At 39.0% G+C, this 13,814-nt stretch overlaps 1 protein-coding gene across 2 annotated transcripts in view; it reads left to right on the forward strand.

Annotated features, from left to right (window-relative positions):
• scube1 (signal peptide, CUB domain, EGF-like 1) overlaps window positions 1–13,814 on the forward strand; it is a 527,308-nt gene that overhangs the window by 29,898 nt on the left and 483,596 nt on the right. The window lies entirely within an intron of this gene.

A 13,814-nucleotide genomic window follows, 5' to 3' on the forward strand; every position in this document is an offset into this window, starting at 1 on the left:
ATTTGGTATTGCTTGGGCCAATTAGGAACTCAGATATAAAATTACAAATGATCTTACAACAAATATTGAAAAAGCAAATTAAATGCAAAAGCTGTTTGCCTTTCATTTTTGTGCATTTCCTTGTGTATGTCTTCAAACAAACATAACCTCTGTGAAAGTGTGTATAAGGTTGCCTATGTGAAATGAGTAGAGAAAGGCGCACATCATTTTGCTTATTGTTGTATACTTGACATAATGATTGTGACACTCTACTAATGAGAATTTCAGCATGATTTAATGGAAATTGGAAGTCACCAGCTCTGTCCTGGGGAGTCCAAACAAAATATACAACTTACTGCATCTAAGGGGCCAAACAAATACAAAAAATACATTACCGGTACAAACACTTATGAAACATTTATCACATACAATAATGAAAAATATAGATATAAAAACTGGTCAATTCACATTACAGAAGGAAAAATCCTTTTTAGTTGATCTAAATTGTTTTCTTAGCTATAATAAAATCATTTTCCAAACCTATTTATCCTGAAAAGGGTTGATGGGAAGCCGGATCTATCCATGTAAGCATCAGGTACAAGGCAGGAACAATCCCCAAACAGAGTGCCAGTCCATTTCCAGGAGAACACACTCATACACAAACTCACACCAGAACCAATGTAGTAATCTCCAAATGTGCACGTTAGTGGACTATGGGAGGAAACTGGTGTACCCGGAAGAAACCATAGGGGAGACATGCAAACTCCACCAAGGGAGCACCACTGTGTCACTGTGAAGCCCCAAAAGTTAAATTCTTCCTTTTCAAATAAATATTCTAAGTATTGGATATGGTGTCACTGGTTAGGTTATATGAAAACATGCTAACATTTCCAACTGTCTATGTTTAACTTAAAATAACTTCCATGGCAACAGCAATACAAACATGGTTGTTCTCAGGAAATTTTTCAGGGGGAGCAAAAATTCATGTGAAACTCAACATTAAGGGATATTGATACAAACCAATAATCGTAATATGAAAGAGAGCAGTCTAAAAACTCAAGGTGTGGTGGCAAAAAGATTGACACACAGTCACCAGCAGAGGTTAATATTTGGAATGATCGTTTATTAGTTCTTTTATGATCCCCAGTAAAATCTTGATTTTCCTCATGCCATCTTCGTGTGAGTTATTGAGCATGCTTTTATTCACCTGTATTGCTCATCTTTATTTAGTTAGTTTTTCTCATTTTTTGCTGCTCCAGTACATATTGCTCTGCCCCTACAGACCTTCACCTGCATATTTCCTAACAGGTCAGTGTCACCACAGTGTGCAGTCAGTTGACATCAAATAATAAATAATAGACATTAAACCCAAAATAAAATGTAATTTATTGATTATACTGATTTATCTATAGTAATCATGTCAGTTAGTGATATATAACAATTAAATGATAAAAGTCAAGCTTACATGAACAGCGAGGAAATGTCTGTGTGGTGTGTTATTTAAACTCCTTCTACAAATAAATGCTGCAACATTACCAGGTGAACTCTGTTTCACACATGCAGCTTGTTGCAACATCAGATCAACTTTCCTGGAATTTTGATTCCTTCTTAAGAAATTATTTGTGAATAAAATTGCATGTGTGAAAGGAGTTTTACAAACACGGATGTCACCCTTTTCATAAAATTAACTTGACATTTAGAAGCTGACATTCACTTGCTGTTGCATACATAACATGGTTGTTTAGGAAGCAATGCCATTTTTTGTTGATATTATTTTACACTAATATATATGGTAAAAGGCGATGACATGTGTTTGACGTTTTAATTTTATATATTGAATTCTGCCAGAGGGCGGCACGGTGGGGCAGTGGTAGCGCTGCTGCCTCGCAGTTAGGAGACTCGGGTTCGCTTCCTGGGTCCTCCCTGCGTGGAGTTTGCATGTTCTCCCCGTGTCTGCGTGGGTTTCCTCCGGGTGCTCCAGTTTCCTCCCACAGTCCAAAGACATGCAGGTTAGGTGGATTGGCGATTCTAACTTGGCCCTAGTGTGTGCTTGGTGTGTGTGTCCTGCGGTGGGTTGGCACCCTGCCTGGGATTGGTTCCTGCCTTGTGCCCTGTGTTGGCTGGGATTGGCTCCAGCAGACCCCCGTGACCCTGTGTTTGGATTCAGCAGGCTGGAATATGGATGGATGGATGGATTCCGCCAGACTTATTTTCTTTGCTGCCAAGTTATTTACTTATTGTACTTTTCACAACCACCAGTAGATGGTGCGCAGATGTTGAAAGAGTCATATTAGTAGCATATTTTATTTTATTAATTAAGTTAATCATAATAATGTAATTCAAATTCAATTCTTATAAGGACATAAGAAATTTAACAACCTTCAGTCTCTTCAGTCCGTCAAGCCCGTTTGCTTAGCTAATAGTTAAGCTGTCCCAATGTGTCATCCAGATTTTTTTAAAGGTTGTCAATGTTTCTGCTTCAACTCCATGTCTTGGTAGTTTGTTCCAGAGTCCCACAACTCTTTGCGTTAAGAAGTGCTTTCTGGTGTAAATGCTCTTCCCTTTAAGAAGTATGGTTTCATAAAATATTAGGGCTCAACCACTAACTTTCAAAAGTGGTTGCCAGTCTTGACATCCAGGCATCAGCTTTTAGTTGGTGAAACTGAGTGTTCTGGAGGGGAAAAGAATGTCAGACAGAGTAATGATTATGAAGCTGGAAACTGGTGTGATGATGAATGTTGTTAGTGCATATGCCCCTCAAGTTGGGTGTGCAATGGATGAGAAAGAAGATTTTTGGAGTAAGTTGGATGAAGTGATGAACAGTGTACCCAAGGGACAGAAAGTGGTGATTGGAGCGGATTTCAATGGACATGTTGGTGAAGGGAACAGAGGAGATGAAGAGGTGATGGGTAGGTATGGTGTCAAGGAGAGGAATGAAGAAGGTTAGAGTATAGTGGATTTTGCCAAAAGGATGAACATGGCTGTGGTGAATACGTATTTTATGAAGAGGTAGAGGAACATAGGGTGACATACAAGAGTGGAGGAAAATGCACACAGGTAGATTACATCCTATGCAGAAGAGTCAATCTGAAGGAGATTGAAGACTCCAAAGTAGTGGCAGGGGAAAGTGTAGTTAAGCAGCATAGGATGGTGGTCTGTAGGATGACATGGAGATCAAGAAGAGGAAGATAGTGAGGGCAGAGCCAAGGATCAAATGGTGGCAGTTGAAAAAGGAAGACTGCAAGGTTGAGTTTAGGGAGGAGGTGAGACAGGCACTGGGTGGCAGTGAAGAATTACCAGACAGTTGGGAAACTACAGCAGATGTAGAAAGGGTGACAACAAGAAGGGTGCTTGGCGTGACATCTGGACAGAGGAAGGAGGAAAAGGAAACCTGGTGGTGGAATGGGGAAGTACAGGAGAGTATACAGAGGAAGAGGATGGCAATGAAGAAGTGGGATAGTCAGAGAGATGCAGAAAGTAGACAAGAGTACAAGGAGATAAGGCACAAGGTGAAGAGAGAGGTGGGGAAGGCTAAAAAAAAAAAGCGTATGATGAGTTGTATGAGAGGTTGGACACTAAGGAGGGAAAAGGACCTGTACCGACTGGCTAGACAGAGGGACCAAGCTGGGAAAGATGTGCAGCAGGTTAGGGTGATAAATGATAAAGATGGAAACGTACTTAGAGGCGAGAAGAGTGTGTTGAGCAGATGGAAAGAGTACTTTGAGAGGCTTATGAATGAAGAGAATCAGAGAGAGAAGAGGTTGGATGATGTGGAGATAGTGAATCAGGAAGTGCAACAGATTTGTAAGGAGCAAGTAAGGACAGCTATGAAGAGGATGAAGAATGGAAAAGCCGTTGGTCCAGATGACATACCTGTGGAAGCATGGAGGTGTTTAAGAGAGATGGCAGTGGAGTTTTTAACCAGATTGTTTAATGTAATTTTGGAAAGTGAGAGGATGCTTGAGGAGTGGAGAAGAAGTTTACTGGTGCTGATATTTAAGAATAAGGGGGATGAGCAGGACTGTAGTAACTACAGGGGGATAAAATTGATGAGCCACAGCATGAAGTTATGGGAAAGAGTAGTGGAAGCTAGGTTAAGAAGTGAGGCGATGATTAGTGAGCAGCAGTATGGTTTTATGACAAGAAAGAGCACCTCAGATGTGATGTTTGCTCTGAGGGTGTTGTTGGAGAAGTATAGAGAAGGACAGAAGGAGTTGCATTGTGTCTTTGTGGAACTGAAGAAAGCATATGACAGGGTGCCTCGAGAGGAGTTGTGGTATTGTATGAGAAAGTCAGGAGAAGCAGAGAAGTATGTAAGAGATTTACAGGATATGTACGAGAAAAGTGTGACTGTAGTGAGGTCTGCGGTAGAAGTGACAGATGCATTCAAGGCGGAGGTGGGATTACATCAGGGATCGACTCTGTGCCCTTTCTTATTTGCAATGGTGATGGACAGGTTGACAGACGAGATTAGACAGGAGTCCCCGTTGACTATGATGTTTACTGATGACATTGTGATCTGTAGCAATAGTAGGGAGTAGGCTGAGGAGACCCTGGAGAGGTGAAGATATGCTCTAGGGAGTAGAGGAATCAGTAGGATCAGTATGAACAAGACAGAATCCATCCATCCATCCATTTTCCAACCCGCTGAATCCAAACAAAGGGTCACGGGGGTCTGCTGGAGCCAATCCCAGCCAACACAAGACAGAATACATGTGTGTAAATGAGAGGTAAGTCAGTGGAATGGTAAGGATGCAAGGAGTACAGTTGGCAAAGGTGGATGAGTTTAAATACATTGGATCAACAGTACTGAGTAATGGGGATTGTGGAAGAGAGGTGAAAAAGAGAGTGCAGGCAGGGTGGAATGAGTGGAGAAGAGTGTCAGGAGTGATTTGTGGCAGGTGGACATCAGCAAGAGTGAAAGGGAAGGTCCACAGGACGGTAGTGAGACCAGCTATGTTATATGGGTTGGAGACGATGGCACTGACCAGAAAGCTGGAGACAGAGCTGGAGGTGGCACAGTTAAAGATGCTAAGATTTGCACTGGGTGTGACGAGGATGGATAGGATTAGAAATGAGTACATTAGAGGGTCAGCTCAGGTTGGACGGTTGGGAGACAAAGTCAGAGAGGCGAGATTGTGATGGTTTCAACATGTGCAGAAGAGAGATTCTGAGTATATTGGGAGAAGGATGCTAAGGATAGAGCTGCCAGGGAAGAGGAAAAGAGGAAGGCCTAAGCGAAGGTTTCTGGATGTGGTGAGAGAGGACATGCAGGTGATGGGTGTAACAGAACAAGATGCAGAGGACAGAAAGATATGGAAGAAGATAATCCGCTCTGGCAACCCCTAACGAGAGCAGCCGAAAGAAGAAGAAGATCTTTAACAGCCTTTATTTAGAATAATTAAGATGCAATGAAATTCTACATCAGTTTATTAATGAAACCATAACATAAAAGAATATTTAAACCTTATTGCCCAAGCGAAGTTATTTTTTTTTAACTTTATTTATACATTTTGCATGTTACCAAAACACATCATGAAAAACAACTGAGTGAAAGATGGAAAACAAGGTTCACTCATCCTCTATCTGCACCAAACATTGTCTGATGTAGTTAGGGACTACACATAAAATCCATTTTTGCAAAGTAAGATTAGCATACATATTCCCAAATATAGTTCATATAGAATATTCCCAAATATAGAACATGTGATTGGTGTACACAAGCCCCTAGCACATTAGCACATTTATTCTGGAACTGCCCCACCCTGGGCAAATTCTGATCTTTTATTCTTAACTCACTGTGTGCTATTTTGAGAACAAACATTCAACCAACTGCTTTGTTAGGTTTTCTTAGTTTTGTCCCAGAGAATATCCCACTAAATGAAGGGCATGCTGGTGCGTTGTCTTTTGTAACCCTTTCTGCTAGACGTCTCATTTCAAGATGCTGGAAACAAGCGACTTGACATTAAATTCTCACTACAGCTAAGTAGCTGCAATCTGTTGTGCTGTGCTGATAAATGTTAGCAACTGCTAAACTCAGAATTGCCATGTGTATGTGAGACATGATGAGGATAATGGAGATGTATTTTATTGCCAGGTGTAAATGTAATCCAGCTAAATTATATAAAATCTATATGTGAAATTGACTGTAAAGGGGATCTTTCAGAAGACTAATAGTCATTGCAGACCATACTGTAACATGAAACAGGCCTTGAATACTGATGAAGCAGACAGTGTTTTTGTAGTTTTTAAATATTTTCTGTTTTGGTTTTTATGTTTTAATTTTATTTTTTATTTTTATCTAGTTTTTCAGCATTTTCTACTTTTTGTTTTTAATTTAAGCAATTAACTTATAGCATTTTCCAAATTAGTGTTACAATTTTGCAGGTGTAAAATCAGTCTTGTCTATAGTTGTCAAACTGTATATCACTAATGTTGTACCTGACGTAATACATACAGTTTTAATGTTTGTGACAGAACTCACTTTTTCCTAATAGTGTGACAGTTCAAGGTTTAAGTATAATAAAAAAATACAAAAAAATCAAAAAAGTTGATTGAGTTGATGTCATTTGTTACTTTAACCTTCAACAAGTTGAAGCAAATGGTTATTTAATTTCAAAAACTCTTTATTACTTTTGAGGTTCCCTTTGCGAGCAGTAATATCTCCAAACACATGTATTGTTTTTATTTTATACTATATACATCTATCTATCTATCTATCTATCTATCTATCTATCTATCTATCTATCTATCTATCTATCTATCTATCTATCTATCTATCTATCTATCTATCTATCTATCTATCTATCTATCTAAATACTGAACAGAATTTCAGATCATTCACTTAGTAAGCAACATGCCAAACCTGGGGAGCTCCCTGTGAGTTCTAAAATGGGGGGATATCACATGAAGGAATAAACAGATGTTGGCAATTGAGAGTGCTTAATGACACACTTCTAATATCCAGCTATAAAACAATATCTGAAGTTACACACACTCTGTACACATACACATGGGGAGAACATGCAGACTCCATAGAGACACTGATCAGGCTAACAATCAAACCTGAACACATGACACTATGTAATAATAATAATAATAATAATAATAATAATAATAATAATAATAATAATACATTTTATTTATATGGCACCTTTTCTATACTGAAAGTGTTTCACAAATATTAAAAGGTTTACAATAGGAATAAAAGCAGAGATGATATTAACAACACAGGATACAAACTAAAATTAAATTTTAAACACCAAAAAAATAGATAAATATTTGAAAGGCAAAGTTCTGAAATAGACTGCAAAACAAGCAGGAAAAAAGCCATATATAAAATATATATAAAATAACACAATTTGTGTATGAGTACATGTAGGAATATAAATAAAAATGTTACAATCATCAACAGTGTTAAAAACAATAAACAGGATAAGAGCGGATTTCATTATCAGTTTTACAAGCAAACATCAACTATTCAATGAGTATTCCTTTGCTGTTCAGTTCAGACTTGACAATCTAAGGTAGACCTCCATGATATTGCTAAGCAAACACCCAGACAGAATCAAGAATCCAGAATTTAGAGATGTGGACTATTCAAGTTGTTTTTTTTTTTTTTATTTTATTATTATTATTTTTTTTTGTATGATGTATCAACATTGCAATCTGCAAGGAGTCAGATAGCTCTAGTGCCTTACCACTGATATGTTGAATGTTAAGCATGGTGATGTTAAAGAAAGTTTGATGCACACAGATCCATTCAATATCCATCCATCCATTTTCCAACCCGCTGAATCTGAACACAGGGTCACGGGGGTCTGCTGGAGCCAATCCCAGCCAACACAGGGCACAAGGCAGGAAACAATCCTGGGCAGGGTGCCAACCCACCGCAGTCCATTCAATATTGCAGATTTAATTAATTACTCTTGTTAAAACAAAACTGTGCAGGATAACAACACAATCCCCTGTTAAAAACTTTGCAACACTGCGGAATTCTAAATACTGTATATTAAGAAAAGTGCAGTCTGTTATTAATGGAGCATTTAACAGAGAGAAGTTAATCATGATAATGTGACATGAATTCGCTCTGTGATGTTACATGGCCCATACTAAAACATCAGAACTAATAACCTGATTAAAACTAAATTTATGCATGTAATGTCATCTCGGTTGAAGCTGTACACCTTCCTAATGTGTCACTGTAATGGTGCTGTCAGCAAACAAGCAATATCTGTATGAAATAAGGCTGAAATTCCTACCTGCTTTGACGCATACAGATAACATATTTTTCAGTATTAATACTGACTGAATGTGAAGCATGTGGGTCACTCTTCAAGCTTGACAATTCCCCTATGACTCTAATTGTCAAACTACTTATCTATATCTTCCAAAGCAACATGTGGCATGTTTTAATTTTCGTGCCTCTTAATAGGAGTTTGATTTATGCTATCATTTGCAGGGAACCAGTGGGACATTTCTGACTGATGGTCAATTACGGCAAGTGAAATACATAACAAAAGTTAATAGCTAATTGGGAAGCTTTGGTATTTGTTCTCAGTTCAAGAATAAAAGTTGGCTGACAGCTGAAATGACCAATGAAATCCACAGATTCTGATGCCAGGAACAAGGGATGCTTGCAGAAATCAATGCTAGATCCTAACCAAATTTACAGCTGCGCAGCTTTAAATAATGTTTAATAAATATACTTACAATTACACACTCACATGTGGTGAAAATCAAAATAAAATTACAAAAACTAGTTTATTTTTCATCTTTATTTTCTTGCTTTCATTTAGTTTAAGTTTTCAGAATTTTTTTCATTTTTATTTTGGTTTAAGTTAACAAATTATTTTTTTCATTAACAACATGTTTTGTTTTAGTTTTTATTAATGGGAATGACACTGCTTTAAAAAGAATTCAGGGCTGTGGTCTTTAGTTTAACACCCCTGCTGTAGCTTGGTGTTTAGTGATTTTATTATTTCACTGTTATTTTGTAATTATTTTCTGTCATCTTGCGACTCTGCTGGAAGTTTACTCCAAATGAGAGACACTGCTTTAACGGACTATCACACAGCAGAAATATTGTAGTGGGTGGGGGTTCTGTGGGATTTTTTGAGCCCTTCATGTCTGTCTCCCAGATGCATTCATACTTGGGTGGCTCCAGTTACAAGAGAGAAATTTGTTAAACAGTGAGAGTTACAGGAAACTTTCAACATTCATTTCTTTCATATTTAACTTTAAAAGTTCATCAGAAGAGTATTCATGTGTTGTAGCTATACATTAAGAATGATACATTCCAAATCACTACTTTGTGTAATTGCTTGAAAATGTAGCAACGTGTAATACCAGCATGTGGTATCTTAGTTATTTCATAGATTTTTATACCTCACTGCTCTTACAGAAACTCTCAGCTCAGTTGCTCATAGCTGTGGGTTGGGAGCTGTCCTTGTTAGGCTTCACTGCTGCTGGTGCTGAAGAGATTCTGATTGCATAATGGTCCACTAGATCAGAGCATTATTCTCTTTTTGCCTTTAATAACAATAATAATAATTCTTTACATTTAAATAGAGCTTTTCTCACTACTCAAAGCGCTCTTTACATGGGGAGGATCTGGGAAATGAATGCTAGATCTCCTTACTGCATCTTCATTCTCATAAACTCCTACACCACCACTGTTACTGATGGTGCCATTACTTACAACTCCATTTGAGCAATTAGCTTTCTCAGTGACTGGCTTCAAAGTTTCACAAATCGTGGATAGACACCTACAAGTGGCAAGGAGATCTGTGCTTGGGCTGCTGATGAACTGGGTGCGGCAGTGGCTGGAGTTTCTGGCTGTGGTGTGGTAGACCTACACTGTCAGGTTGATCCATTTCACTCATATGGTGGCAAGGGGCCAGCAAATTGTGGTGTATCACCACTGCTTAGCTTTTTAAACCTATTCACTGCCTTAGAAAACTGGACCAGAATAGTGTAGTGTCCATTCCAATTATCGGTCAGTTTTAGGTGGAGTCCTTTCTTCCACCACTGGCTTTTAAAACAAACTTGGTTGCCAGGGGGTAGTGGGCTTCCTTGGCTACAGCTGTCACATGTCCTCTTTTGTATATCTTTAGTTTTCTTCTTGGCATCTAAAGCAAGGTCATGGGTGACCTTCAAACTTCATTGCAGGTCCCTCACATACTGGGACCCTGGCCACTGGGCAGCTCATGCATAAATAACAACAAGGTGGGTGTGAACCTAATAGAATTCTGGATGTCCTCAGTTGCTCTGATACTCTATGTGACCAAGGCCCTGTTAAACCTCTTCACAGTACTATCACTCTGGGGGTGTAGAAGGGTGGCGCAGGACTTGTGGATGTGGAAGAAAGGCAAACCTCTTTCACCACATTCAACTTGAAATGACACCCTAGTAACTGTGCTGGTTTTCAGGAGTACCAAAACAGACAAACATCTTTTCAGGGAGCTTCTTGACACTGGTCGCCACACTCTGGGCTGGGATCACTTATGCCACCATCCACTTCATAAACTAGTCTGAGGCTACAAGGACATAGCAGTTTCCAGAGTCTGTATATGCAAAGGATTTCCAAAATGTCTATAGCTACAAGCTGCATATAGGCTCCCACCTGGAGAGACCTGTGACTGTGGTGAGGAGCTTTTGTGAATGGCGTACTCTTCATAGCAATGGACAAATAGCTTCAAGTTCTACCTGCAGACTATCCACTGGAACCATCTAAACCACTGCAGTGTTTTTGCAGCTCCAAAGTGTCCCATGTAGACCTTGGTGGACTTGACTCTGAGGTACTTGCAGCTGCCATGAAAGAATAACATTTTACATTTACTGTACTGCCTTTATCCAAGGTGACTTACAACATTTCTGATAGAACTGGTTACATTTCTTTTGGGTTTCCAATTGGAGCACAGGGAGGTCAAGTAACTTATTCAATGGCCACACAGTGTCAGTAGTGGGATTTGGATTCACAACCTCTGGATTTGAAGTCCAAAGCCTTAACCACTACATCACACTGCCTGCCAAAGGGGCTGTCTAAGCAGAGGGTTTTGTCAGTCCAGACTCTCACATCACTGTAAGACATACAACAATTTCATAGCACCACCCACTACTGTTGATTTTGTTGTATATACTACAATATTTTAAGGGTCAATTGGATTGGGTGGAATTAACTTGTTTTACATGCTTTACCTACATTTGTTTCACAAGATGACATTATTGATTTCATTCTCCACAATACTGTTAATAGAGTATCGCTGTGTTTCCAATATGTGATGACCTGCTGGTTTAGTTTTTCCCTCACTTTGATGGCTATAGAGAATGGTGGAGAAAAGAAGACACTGGTGGTTCTTAAAGTGTTGTCTCAGAGCCCCATTCTTAAGAAAATGGGGAGGGTTCCTTAGTCCTATGCTGTGTTTCCAGGTGCTGTAATGGTGGTGCCATTGCCACTCTGCTGCTCTGTTGTTGGCAGCCTGTTTCTTTTGATTCTTTTTTTCTCCTTGGTTTGCTTTAAAAATGGCTAATCTATCTCTTACTTCAAATGGGGCCTCAAGCTTGTGACTTGCTGTTCATGCTGTCTCAAACTTCTTTATTGCTGCCAAAGAATGAATGATGTCAGACCTCGCAAAAATTACCCTCTTTGTCAGCTCTTATAAAGAAATGTCAAAGGGAGCAAGAGCTGTGAGAGTTGGACTTTTGAGAAAAACAAATGTACTTTGCACAACACTGTTTATGGGAGTCCATGTGACAAAGAGAATGAGGCTATTTTAGTTACATGATGAGTTACACATATATTCAAAAAAGTCATTGGTGCTGTCAATACAAACAAGTGATTTTATCAGTGTTATTTAAGAGGCCTTTGACAAGGTGTGTAGATGACACGACAGACACAAGGACTAAGTGCACCTGCTTTTTATTAGAGCCCACACTGATTTCCATCACCACCTTCTATGCCTATTCTAGTTTTTAAACTGGGGGCCAACCAGGCTGCCCCTGGGGGTTGCGGCAGTCCTGGCGAGGTTGGTGTTCTTAAAGAAATCAATTCCAGTTTTAAGGATTGTATTTACGTCATCTCACATTGTTTTAAAGTAAACATAACTCAAAGTGTTCTTCAATTGTTGCATAAAATTAGGCTAATATAAATGTAGTTATAGCTTAGAGCAGTAGTTCTCAACTTGTGTATTGCACAAGCAGCTTCCAGGTGGTGGTATGCAATGGAACATTTAAACACAAACTGGTGGAAAAAGTGGGTTTTAAAATGAGTGGTGATTACACAACTGTCTCCCTGCTCATTTCCACTTCTATTCTGCTCACTACATTCCTGTCCTTTCTCCCACCTGGCCTAATCCTCCTTTTTCATGTCCACCACCTGTGCCAACTGCTCATGTAAGGTCTGGATTAATGGTTTTCTCTCACTCCCCACCTCCTTGAGTCGAAGCCTACCATGATACTGAACACTTGGGAACCACATGCCAAGGCCAATGAGTTTCTGCAAAAGCAAACATCTTAATGGGTATTTGCTTTCTTTCTCACCTCTTTCATCCTTCCATGTGAGCAGTCTGCACAGTGTGTCTTTATCCTTCTCTATCCCTCTCAGGTCCAGCCCATAAATGCTAGAATATATTTTAGATTTGGTATGCTATCTTTTTTAATAAAAGTTTTAGAGAGGTTATGTAAAATAACCTTATACTGTACATTTCATTGGGTGTTCATAACACTTAGAAAGCATCAGTGAAGTGTTTATTCATCTCTGCAATGTGACAAAACTTTACTTTGGAGTGGTCTGAGGTGGCTTAACTGAGGTACATTTTTTGATCTTTATATATAATACGCTAACGTGGCCGTTTGTTTGTCTGTCCAGGTTTTTTAATCAGCTGTAACTTGCAAACCATTTGAGCTATTGACCTGAAATTTGGTACACATATACTATGTGACGTCTACTATCCACTTTCGGGGTGATGATTGACCTCCAAGGTTATTCCTCTTTTTATTTTTATTTTATTGTAGAATGAACTCTTGGCAGGGGCCAGTAAGGCGGCCATGCAGCGCATGCGTATGGGTGCCATTCTCATCCCTACAACCTTCGCCGTCACTTCCCCTACCCCTTCATATCTTAAATTATTCTTGAGGCAGATTGAAGACCAGCTTGCCAGCTTAACAGAAAAATTACGTAATCGTATTAAGTAATTGCAACACAAACATTGACTTAATCAGTTTTAATGCGAAAAGATGCCAACGAAAGAAGAGAAGAAGCGGGCCGATAGAGTGGAGAAAAGAAGAGCTGCACAGGAAGCAGCAAGCGCATCAACCTCTGAGCAAATGAATGCTAAACGTACAGAGAAAGAGTATGAAAACTATGAATGCTCATGTCAAGTGTATTCACTGCACGTTATCGTGCAGTGCACCGTTACTGGTATTACATATTTAGTGTAAGACCTGTGAATCATTCATATTAACAAGCAATTTTACCATCCTGTTAATATGCCATACTGCACAAAAATGAATAACATATCTACTGATGTTTTTAGGTGCTATGAAGACCAAAAGAAGTATTTCTTAAAGTCTTGTTCCACAAGAGTAAAGAAGTAATAGAGGCATTTTTGCAGTTTCAGAAATTGGTTTACACCTTAAGTCTTAAAGTTCAGTTTTTGAATTCACATTTGAAATTTTTTTTGCAAGGGATAGTAGTGGCCAGATATGTAATATATTTTTTATAACTAACTTAACCAGTACTGGATATTTAACCTCCTGCAACTTCCACCACTACAATTGGACCAAGTCAATGTCAATTTTTTCTTTATGTCTGTACCAGTCAACACCTGATTTCA

Source organism: Erpetoichthys calabaricus, chromosome 1 (genome assembly GCF_900747795.2).
Source record: "Erpetoichthys calabaricus chromosome 1, fErpCal1.3, whole genome shotgun sequence".
Lineage (NCBI taxonomy): Eukaryota > Metazoa > Chordata > Cladistia > Polypteriformes > Polypteridae > Erpetoichthys > Erpetoichthys calabaricus.